This window comes from Rhinopithecus roxellana, chromosome 8 (genome assembly GCF_007565055.1).
Source record: "Rhinopithecus roxellana isolate Shanxi Qingling chromosome 8, ASM756505v1, whole genome shotgun sequence".
Lineage (NCBI taxonomy): Eukaryota > Metazoa > Chordata > Mammalia > Primates > Cercopithecidae > Rhinopithecus > Rhinopithecus roxellana.
Genome location: NC_044556.1, coordinates 89,485,020 through 89,497,130, shown reverse-complemented (window position 1 = coordinate 89,497,130; position 12,111 = coordinate 89,485,020). Strand labels below are relative to the sequence as shown.

At 45.2% G+C, this 12,111-nt stretch overlaps 1 pseudogene; it reads left to right on the top strand.

The window, feature by feature from the left end:
* Positions 1-9,555: 9,555 nt before the first annotated feature.
* LOC115899002 lies at positions 9,556-12,107 on the top strand (annotated as a pseudogene).
* The last annotated feature ends 4 nt before the right edge of the window (positions 12,108-12,111 follow it).

Genomic DNA, 12,111 nt, shown 5'->3' with positions numbered 1-12,111 from the left:
GCAGTAGCATGATCTCAGCCCACTGCAACCTCCACTTCCTGGGTTCAAGTGGATTCTCCTGCCTCAGCCTCCCTAGTAGCTGGGATTACAGGCGCATGTCATCATGCCCGGCTAATTTTTGTAATTTTTTTTAGTAGAGATGGGGTTTTGACATGTTGGCCAAGGTGGTCTCGAACTCCTGACCTTAAATGTTCCACCTGCCTCGGCCTCCCGAAGTGCTGGGATTACAGGTGTGAGCCCCCGTGCCCAGCCTGTTCAACAAACACTGATTGGGCATCTCCTGTGTGCCAGGAACTAGGCCAGGTCTGTGAGCACAACCGAATATAAAAGAAGACCAGCTTGAGTTTACATGAGAGTCATTGGGATAACTATAGCCATCATGGATTCCTTGACATATCTCATTCTTAGGTTCAACCTCCTTCTCCCAGATGCTTTTACTGCACCTCTCACATCTTTTTGTTTGTTGATTTTAATTAAGTCTCAAAAATACCCGTCGTCCAGGAAGCCTTCGCAAAGTGCACTAAGCAATTATTACAGCCCCTTCCTGATCATCCTTTCAGCACATGGGGACCCAGTTCCCACTCTTCCTATTGGTGTGCACGTGCCAATTTTATTTTCTTTTTTGGGATGGAGTCTCACTCTGTTGCCCAGGCTGGAGTGCAGTGGCACGATCGTGGCTCACTGCAGTCTCCTGCCTCGGCCTCCTGAGTAGCTGCGATTACGGGTGTATGCCACCCCAGCTAGATAATTTTGTATTTTTAGTAGAGCTGGGGTTTCACCATGTTGCCCAGGCTGGTCTCGAACTCCTGACCTCAAGTGATCTGCCCGCCTTGGCCTCCCAAAGCGCTGGGATTACAGATGTAAGCCACCACACCTGGCCTGTTATATTATTGTTGCTAGTATTATTTAACTTCGTGACACAGCTCTGTACTCATTTTTCTTCCTACGTTTTTTGACTGCATACCCTTTGGTCTCCATATAAGTTCATAATTTGTCTATAGAGAGAATAGCAAGATAATTCAGTCTTTCCTCCAGCACAGCTGACTGCACCTTGGCTTTTTTATTGATCATTTAGAAAAGTTTCATTCTCCACAGTATACTGCCTGGGGCAGACCTGCCCAGAGCCCCAGGTTTGCCCCAGCTCTGCAGCTCCCATGCGGGGCCTCAGCGGCCTCCTCTTCCCCGCCACCCCCATCCCATCTCTCTGACAGGAGGTGGAAACGGGACTGGCAGCCCCATAAGCACTGAGCGGCTGGGGCAGCGCTACCCGTCTCCGGCCAGCAGGTGGGGCCGAAGGGCCCTGAAGCTTAAGCCTCGCTGGGTCTCTCAGCATCTTTTGATCTCAGAATCAGAGGTGTCCTTTCCCAACCTTTCACATCTTCTTGCTGTAACTGGAGGATATTTTTTCATATTAATTATCATTATTATTACTATATGAATGTTAGTTTGGAAGACAAGTGGAAGAACGTTCCCAACATTGTCAATGTTATGGGATTATGGGAGACTTGATTTTTGTTTTTTTTTTTGAGACAGAGTCTGGCTCTGTCTACCAGGCTGGAGTGCAGTGGCCCGATCTCGGCTCACTACAACCTCCGCCTCCTGGGTTCAAGCGATTCTCCTGCCTCAGCCTCCTGAGTAGCTGGGACTACAGGCATCCACCACCACTCCCAGCTACTTTTTGTATTTTTAGTAGAGATGGGGTTTCACCATGTTGCCCTGGCTTGTCTCGAACCCCTGATCTCAGGTGATCCTCCTGCCTCGGCCTCCCAAAGTGCTGGGATTACAGGCCTGAGCCACCGTTTCCGGCCAGAGACTTGTTTTTTAAAAAACAAATTGCTGTATTTGATTTTTCTTTTTTTTTTTGAGACGGAGCCTTGCTCTGTCGCTCAGGCTGGAGTGCAGTGGCGTGATCTCGGTTCATTGCAACCTCTGCCTCCCGGGTTCAAGCAATTCTCCTGCCTCAGCCACCCAAGTAGCTGGGACTTCAAGCATGCACCACCATGCCAGGCTAATTTTTGTATTTTTAGTAGTGACGGGGTTTTGCCATGTTGGCCAGGCTGGTCTCAAACTCCTGACCTCAAGTGATCTGCCCACCGGTATTTGATTTTTTTTTTTTTTTTTTTTTTTTTTTGAGACGGAGTCTCGCTCTGTCGCCCAGGCTGGAGTACAGCGGCCGGATCTCAGCTCACTGCAAGCTCCGCCTCCCGGGTTTAAGCCATTCTCCTGCCTCAGCCTCCCGAGTAGCTGGGGCTACAGGCGCCCGCCACCTCGCCCGGCTAGTTTTTTGTATTTTTTAGTAGAAACGGGGTTTCACCGTGTTAGCCAGGAGGGTCTCAATCTCCTGACCTCGTGATCCGCCCGTCTCGGCCTCCCAAAGTGCTGGGATTACAGGCTTGAGCCACCGCGCCCGGCCTGATTTTTTTTGTTGTTGTTAGAATCATCATTACTTTTGGATCTGAAAAAAAATATGTATAATTTCATAACGGACAGTGGTCCTTAAGAGTGTTTTGGGGCTGTGCACAGTGGCTCATGCCTGTAATCCCAGCACTTTGGGAGACCGAAGTGGGTGGATTGCTTGAGCCCAGGAATTCGAGCCCAGCCTGGGTGACATAGCAAAATCCTGTCTCTACAAAAAATACAAAAAAATTTAGCCAGGCATGTGTGCCTGTGATCCCAGTTACTTGGGAGGCTGAGGTGGGAGAATCACCTGAGCCCACGGAGGTCAAGGCTGCAATGAGCTGTGATTATACCACTGTACTCCAGCCTGGGCAACAGAGTGAGACCTTGTCTCAAAAAAAAAAAAAAAGTGTTTTGGACATGAAGACCGGAGAGAAATAATGATAGCAACTATAAAAACCATATCTTATCTATTTATCATATTTTAAAGTTTCTAGAGCATTTTCACAGAGATAAATTAACTCAGACCTATCAACATCATGTGATGAAACCAGGGCAGAAACAGTTTCTACTTTTTACAGATAAAGACACAGAGGTCCAAAAAGTGGGTCTCAGATTGCCATAGTTAAATGTAATGGACTCCCATTCCCTCACCTACTCTGGATGGCTCTGCTGGTTCTACTGACAGAGCTGCTGATCTCCTCTTTCTTGTCATCTACCTACGCTGCTCCTCTTCTGGATCTCATTATCTTCACCTGGACTGTAATGGGAGCCTCCATTCTGAGTTCCCTGCTACCAGCCTCTCCTTCATAACATTCCCTTGCATAAAATCCTTCACTGGCTCCCCACCTACAGGACCACCACGTGCCAATCCTTCTAGGCCCTGCATACCTGGCCCCTGCCGGCCTCCCCAGGCTCATCTCCTGTCTCTCCGCCCTTGCAGTAAATGCTCCAGCCAGGGCTAACTAAACATGCCAGGCTCTCTTAGACCTCAGGGCATTAGCAGATGGTATTCCTTCTGCCTATCCGATTGTTTCCACATCCTTCAGATGTAAAGGAGCACGGGGACCAATCAAATAATTCTATCCTCTGTGGAAGCCATCCGCAAACCTTCCAGATAGTGTGCATTTCTCTTTCTTCTATCTTAGGGAGTCACGAATGCCTACAGCGGTGCTGTAGACAGAATGTTTACCTCTTCCTAAAATGTGTATGTTGAAACCTAATCTCCAGTGTGTTGGTATAGGAGGTGGGGCCCTTGGGAGGTTATTAGGTCATGAGGGGAGAGCCCTCATGAATGTGATTAGAGCCCTTATAAAAGAGACCCCAGGTAAGAAAAAAATAAAATAAAATAAATAAAATAAAAGAGACCCCAGGCCAGGTATGGTGGCTCACAACTGTAATCCCAATACTTTGGGAGGCTGAGGCAGGTAGATCACTTGAGTTTCGGAGTTCTAGATGAGCTTGAGAAACCCCATCTTTACAAAAAAAAATACAAAAAATAGCCAGGTGTGGTGGAGTGTGTCTGTAGTCTCAGCTATTTGGGGGGTTGAGGTGGGAGGATCACCTGAGCCTGGGAGGCGGAGGTTGCAGTGAGATCATGCCACTGCACTCCAGCCTGGGTGACAGAATGAGACCCTGTCTCCAAAATAAAAGAGACCCCAGAGAGGTCCTTTGTCCCTTCTACTATGTGAGGACTCAGCCAGAGGATGGCCATCTGTAAACTAGGAAGCAGGACTTCACCAGACACTGAATCTGCTGGAGCCTTGATCTGGGACTTTTCAGCCTCTTCAATGGTGAGCAATACATTTCTGTTGTTTTTAAGCTACCCAGTAAATGGTATTTTGTTATAGCAATTCGAGCAGCCTAAGACAGTGATCAGGCAAGTAACAATATAAATTGATAGAGAGCTGTATAGGATGATAAACCGATTTTTTTTTTTTTTTTTTTTTTTTTTGAGACAGAGTTTTGTTCTTGTGGCCCAGGTTGGAATGCAGTGGTGCGATCTTGGCTCACTCCAACCTCCGCCTCCCACGTTCAAGTGATTCTCCTGCCTCAGCATCCTGAGTAACTGAGACTACAGGCACACACCACCACACCTGGCTAATTTTTGTATTTTCAGTAGAGTGAGGGTTTCCCCATGTTGGCCAGGCTGGTCTCGAACTCCTGACCTCAGGTGATCTGCCTGCCTTGGCCTCCCAAAGTGCTGGGATTATAGGTGTGAGCCACTGCGCCCAGCTGATAAACTGATTTTTATCATTTTATATAAAACCAAATATAGGTCCACGATAGATAGCATGGATAGTGTCTGTCACTATGAGCTGGGGGACTACTGAAAACTTGAGCGCACATGTCTCTCCTGAAGAAGGCGTTCTCTACACAACTCCACCTCACTGTTGTCAAGCACCAATGTCAGGCCCACGGTTGCCAGATTTCTTAGTTTTTTAAGGTAAGTTATAAATCTGGATTTTTACATTAAAATTCCAGATTTTAAAATGCTAGCAACCAATTCAAATTTAAAGCATTATACGGGCTAATTCTTCCAAGCCAAATAAAAGATACTAGTGGGTAGGGTTTATCTTGGGAGCCCCGAGTGTGCAAACTCTCTTTTACATTGTAAGGGAACATTGTATAGAATAGTGGACAAAATTTACTAAAGGCTCAGTGTGTGTCAGGGTAGTCTTTTTTGCTATGTTGCCCAGGCTGGAGTATAGTGGCATGATCATAGTTCATTATAACCTCAAATATCCACTTACCTCAGTCTCCTGAGTAGCTAGGACTACAGGTGTACACCACCACACCTGGCTAATTTTTAAAATTTTTTGTAAAGACCTCTGCTGTGTTGCCCAGGCTGGTCTCGAACTCCTGGCCTCAAGTGATCCTCCCACCTTGGCCTCCCAAAGTGCTGGATTTACAGGTGTAAGCCACTGTGCCTAGCCTCAAACAGGTCCTTTTCTATCTGCTTTACACGTATAGTATTCATAGATTCAGTCCTCTCAACAGCCTAAGAGGCGGATAGTATTATTATTTCCATTTTATAAAGGAGGAAACAGAAGTAAAGTAACTGGCTCAAGGTCACGAGTTAGTAAGTAAAATTCCAGCACTGGAAGCCTGGCCCTAATTTGGTGCTTCTGCCACAGTCTCACCTACTGGACCATAAACACCTTGGGTATAGACACCACAGCACTCACCTTTATATTCTAAAATACCTGGTATATAGCCAGGCATGGTGGCTCATGCCTGTAATCCCTTTGGGAGGCCAAGGTGGGCGGATCAGAAGGTCAGGAGTTCGAGACCAGCCTGGCCAAGATAGTGAAACCCCGTCTCTACTAAAAATACACAAATTAGCTGACCATGGTGGTGCACACCTATAGTCCCAGCTACTCAGGAGGCTGAGGCAGGAGAATCGCTTGAACCTGGGAGGCGGGGGTTGTGGTGAGCCGAGATCATGCCACTGCACTCCAGCCTGGACAACAGAGCAAGATTCCGTCTCAAAAAAATAAAAATAAAAAATAAAATAAAATGAAACAAAATTCTTGGTATACAAGGCACTCCTTACATGTATGTTGAACTGAACTGATACTGTATGTAATAGCGTAATTACACCTTCATTCATTCACTCAATAAAACATTCTGAGTGCCTACTATGTTTCCTATCCTGTGCTAGGGACTGTGGAAGAGAGCAAAAGTCCTTTTTCTCTAAGTGCTTGCAGTCAGGAGTACAAAATAATTTTCACTACTAAAGGGTACTGCATTACTAAATAAGACTAACTACAAAACTTTACTGAGTACTGATTATTAGTTCACCAGAAAAAGAAGGAAACAAAAAGTTGAACTCAGTCCCTATTTAGTGATCCATGATATTTACAGAAAAGATGAAAATATGTGGAGAGAACAAATGGAAAGTCCAAATTTCAGAAAGCATTTCAGAAATGGTAAACACTTCATCTGGAAAATTATTGAATGGAATGGAGCTTAAGAAATTCACACAGCAAAGTTGGTGGATTGGAAAGTATCCTTTTTTTGGCTGGGTGTGGTGGCTCATGCCTGGAATCCCAGCACTTTGGGAGGCCAAGGCAGGCAGATCACCTGAGATCAGGGGTTCGAGACCAGCCTGGGCAACATGGTGAAACCCCATCTCTACTAAAAATACAAAAATTAGCTGGGCATGGTGGTGCATTCCTGTAATCCCAGCTACTCAGGAGGCTGAGTCAAGAGAATTGCTTGAACCCGGGAGGTGGAGGTTGCAGTGAGCCAAGATCGCGCCACTGCACTCCAGCCTGGGCGACAGAGTGAGATTCCATCTCAGAAAAAAAAAAAAAAAACTATCCTTTTTTTTTTTTTTTTTTTTTTTAATGAAAGCAAGTTTATTAAGAAAGTAAAGGAATAAAAGAACGGGTACACCATAGGCAGAACACCCAAAAGTATCCTCTTTTATAAAAGAACAGACATGGAAAAGATATTTGAAAGGTTTCAAAAATACACCTTTTTGATCAATCTGTGTGCCTCCTCACATATAAAAGACAGGGATATAGAAAAACAGGTAGTTGGTGGGCATGGTGGCTTATGCCTATAATCCCAGCACTTTGGGAGGCTGAGGTGCGTGGATCATGAGGTCAGGAGATCGAGACCATCCTGGCTAACACAGTGAAACCCCATCTCTACTAAAAATACAAAAATTAGCCGGGCGTGGTGGCGGGCACCTGTAGTCCCAGCTACTCGGGAGGCTGAGATAGGAGAAAGGCGTGAACCCGGGAGGCGGAGCTTGCAGTGAGCTGAGATTGCCCCACTGCACTCCAGCCTGGGCTACAGAGCAAGACTCCATTTCAAAAAAAAAAAAGAAAAAAAAGAAAAACAGGTAGTTGCACTGAACTGTTTATGTAAGTTAGATTCTATTGTGACAAGCGCATTATAACAAAGATCTATTGAAAAGCCTTGGGGGAGGAATTACAAAACAGTAATGGGTGTCTGTTATCTTATGGTAATGGTTATACAGTTATATGCCTGTGCCAAAACTCGTCATATTGTAAACTTTAATATTTGCAGTTTATTATACAACAATTATACTCAATAAAGCATGGGAAAAACACATTTCCTAGACTTGCTATTCAAAGTGTGGTCTGTAGACAGCAGCACTGGCATCACCAGAAAGCTTATGAGAAATGTATTCTCTCAGGCCTCCATCCATACCTACTGAGTCAGAATCTGCGGTTTAATGAGACATTCAGGTGAGCCTGTCTGGAATTCATCTCCCACGGTGAACTGTAAAGGGAAGTTATACTCTCTAATTATTTTATTTTTTAGAAACAGGGTCTCATTCTGTCGCCCAGGCTGGAGTGCAGTGACGCCATCAGGGCTTACTGCAGCCTTGACGTCCCAGGCTCAAGTGATCCTTCCATCTCAGCCTCCCAAGTAGTTGGACCCTAGATGCATGCCACCATGCCCAGCTAATTTTTTATTTTTTGTAGAGACAGGGTCTTCCTATGCTGCCCAGGCTGTTCTCAAACTTCTGGGCTCAAACAATCCTTCTGCCTCAGCCTCCCAAAGTGCTGGGATTACAGGCATAATGCACTGTGCCAAACCCTAATGTTTTTAGTCATTAAGGGCAACCACCTACACAATGGCCCTTGATAGTTCTATAAGCAAGAGGTTCAGATGCTCGGTCTGGAGGATGTTTGGGTTTTCCAAGCATATTCAATATGTTAAGTTATAAAACAATAAAAAAGTCCATATAATTTTTTTAATGTATGTCTTTTTTTGAGACAGGGTCTCACTCCATCACCCAGGCTAGAGCGCAGTGGTGCGATCTCGGCTCACTGCAACCTCCACCTCTCAGGTTCAAGCAATTCTCCTGCTCAGCCTCCTGCGTAGCTGGGATTACAGGTGCCTACCACTACGCCCGGCTAATTTTTGTATAAAAAGTCCATGTAATTAATTAATTAATTAGCATATTTTACCTACCTTCCTAGGTGTATTCTATAGGTTTTAATAATTATTGTATACTTTTTTGTTTGTTTGTTTTTTGAGACAGAGTCTCGCTCTGTCCCCCAGGCTGGAGTGCAGTGGCGCGATCTCAGCTCACTGCAAGCTCTGCCTCCCGGGATCACGCCATTCTCCTGCCTCAGCCTCCTGAGTAGCTGGGACTGCAGGCGCCCGCCACCGCGCCCAGCTAATTTTTTTTGTAGTTTTAGTAGAGACAGGGTTTCACCGTGGTCTCGATCTCCTGACCTTGTGATCCGCCCACCTCAGCCTCCCAAAGTGCTGGGATTACAGGCATGAGCCACCGCGCCCGGCCTTGTATACCTTTTTTTTTAAATAACCTTTTTTTTCTGATTACAAAAGAAATGCTTATTGTGAAAACTTGGAAAACAGAATCTATCATTTCATGAAGAAGGGTTGTATTTACCCTACTCATTATCATCCCAACGGTTACTGAATGTTAAAGGTAGGACACTCAGCTAAACACAAGGGAATATATTTATAACATTTTGAAGGTTAGGCACATAATATGCATATTTTTAAGCTAATGAAAGCTAAATATAAAGATCCAAGCTAAGTGGGAAGAACACAGACATTAGAGCAGTAGAATTAGTTTTTAGTCCCCTACAACTAGAAGTGGGTTTATCATTAAGTTAATGAAGCTCAAGCTTCAGGGCCCCTTGCTTACACAGGCCCCTCCCAAGGCCCTTAGAGTGGCCTTAGCAGTATACGCTTCTGTAAGTTTTGAGAGTAGGATATTCAAGACCTCTGTCTTCGTTTCTAACTTCCCTTCATCATCCTCCGGAGTCTGGTTAGGAGGTACTAAAATGGCTATAGGCTTTGTGGGGGATTTGGCTAAGGAGACAATGAATAGGGATACATTTAATTTGGAGTTAGTGGCATGCATTTAAGTGGTTTGCAGTCACTTCTGCATGTTGTTAAATTTTTGTTCACTGTGGGTGTAGGAATGGCTTTTCGGAATATACCTACTGCCCATTATGTCAATTTAGCCAGCACCATGTCACAAAAGTGCAAGGCCAGAGGGGGAAGGAGCCCTATGTTGCCTGACACAGGAAGTACTTGGGTAGTGGAGGAGAAACAAGGTTTGAAAGAAAAGAAAGAGCTAGTAAAATTCTTCCATTGCTTTTCCTTCTCTGGGGACGTTGCCTATAGGCACACAGAATGGTCCAGCGTTTGACATACTGTTGTAGGCTTTCCTACAATACAGCTTCTAACAAAACTAGGTTGTCCTGAACCCCTGGTAATAGAATTGCTTACCTTTATACCAAGAAGGCTGGGAAAGCACCAAAATCTGCTGTGGTGTGTACCCAAGCAGACTTCAAGGGGTTCGTGCTGTAAGACCCAAAGTTCTTATGAGATTGTCCAAAACAAGAAAAACCATCAGCAGGGCCTATGGTGGTTCCATGTGTGTTATATGTGTTCGTGACAGGATCAAGCACGTTTTCCTTATCGAGGAAAAGAAAATCATTGTGAGAGTGTTGAAGGCACAAGCACAGGGTCAGAAAGCTAAACAAAAAAATGAAGGTTTTTTGAGTAATTAAAATTAGAAGACTTAAAAAAATGCTTCCAACAATCAGAAGTGAAAAATTTTAAGGAGAGGGATCAATTTTCTCAAAGCCTAATCAAAATGAAGTTTCTCACTCACTGAGAATCTAAGTCATATCTGCAATTATAACTGCACCATACTTCTGTTTTTATGTGAATCATGCAAAAGGGAATAGATTAGAATCCCTATATTTATGGGACATAAACTTATAGTTGTACTACAGTGAGTCTGTCTGTATGTGAAGCTATATGTCTTATTCACCGTAATGGATCAGATCCTGTCTGAATGTAGCATACAAATCTTGTCCTGAAAAAACTCTCTAGGGCTTCAGTAAAAACCACACACAAAATTGTCACTGAAGCAGCCAAATGGCCATAAAATCTCATAGCACATCTATGAAACTTGAGAGAAGTTTCCCAAACTGAATAATAGCCCTAAAAAAGTACATAACAATATCAGTAATGAGTTGTGATGCTGAAATAAACTTACAAACAATTATTAAGAAACAAATGTAATCAGCCATACTGGAGAAAAGACTGATCTTTCTCTTTTCTTTACAGAAAATTACAAAATAGGCCGGGCGCGGTGGCTCTCACCTGTAATCCCAGCACTTTGGGAGGCTGAGGTGGGCAGATCACATGAGGTCAGCAGTTCGAAACCAGCCTGGCCAACATGGGGAAACCCTGACTCTACTAAATTTACAAAAATTAGCCGGGCGTGGTGGCGGGTACCTGTAATCTCAGCTACTCAGGAGGCTGAGGCAGGAGAGTTGCTTGAACTCGGGAGGCAGAGGTTGCAGTGAACCGAGATTGTGCCACTGCACTCCAGCCTGAGTGGCACAGCAAGACTATCTCCAAAAGAAAAAAAAAGGTTAAAAAATAATTGTTATAGGAAAAGGCAATCAAAAGTATGCAGCCAAAACAAAGGTGGGAAAAATGATCATAAATGGTGCTCCCCAAGTCTGGAAACACAGGTGAATATACATAATGTCGGGGGAGACTTCAATCTTTTAGAAAAAAATAGGTTTCCCGGCTCTCAGAAGCCCTGTAGAAGAATATCAGGCAGTCAATGAAAATATTACAGTTATGTGTGCGATGTTTGTGGGTTTTGTTAACTTTTAAAATGTCATTTGTTATTTCTTTCTCTTTCTAAATATACATTCACTTTCCTACCCTTCTGCACATTTCAGGCTCCCCAACTCCCATTGGTCCCGAACTCCCCTCCCCCCGCATCCGTTCGGATCCCAGTTGCTCCAGGTTGGCAGGTGCTACCACCCTCACCGCTGGGTCATTTCAGTACCTCCTAATTTCACCTTAACGGATCAGATCCTGTCTGAATGTGGCATACAAACCTTGTCCTGAAAAAACTCTCTAGGGCTTCAGAGAATAACTGAACGGGTGAATAAGCCATTTCAGTACCTCCTAACCAGAGGAGGATGATGAAGGGAAGTTAGAAACGAAGACAGAGGTCTTGAATATCCTACTCTCAAAACTTACAGAAGCGTATACTGCTAAGGCCACTCTAAGGGCCTTGGGAGGGGCCTGTGTAAGCAAGGGGCGCTGAAGCTTGAGCTTCATTAACTTTATGGTAACTTTTTGTACTCTTTCCTAATGAGGGTCCCCACAAATTGTATGAGCTGCGCTTCCTGCAAAACCAGGATCAGCCCCTTCTGCAACCTCAAAGTCACTGAATTTCTCTGCAGTCTCAGTTTCCCCTTTTTAAAAAATTGGGAATTTGCCCTGCATTTCCTTAGAGTTGCTGTGAAGGCCAAACAACATTGTGGTGGGCAAAAGAGCTCTGCAAACCACGCAAGCCCCTGCAAATGTGAAGGGTCTCTGACCTGGAGGGTTTGGTGCTGGCCAACCTCGTCAATCCTCCCTGCTCCGACCCCCGCGCGGGGATCCACTGACCCCGCCCCTGTTGGGCACTGACAGCCGCAGCACCGAACCGAGGGGTGGGGGTGATAGCACCCGCCCACCGGGAGCAACTGGGATCCGAAAGGGTGGGGGGGTGGAGTGGAGTTCGGGACCAATGGGAGTTGGGGAGCCTGAAAGACGGTAGCGGAGCCGGGGCAACTGACGGTTCCGGAGGGGGCGGGGCACCAGGCCTCAGCCCCTCTCTCGGAGCCCTACAGCCTCTTCAGCAGCGGAAGTTCCGGTATCGGTAAGCGG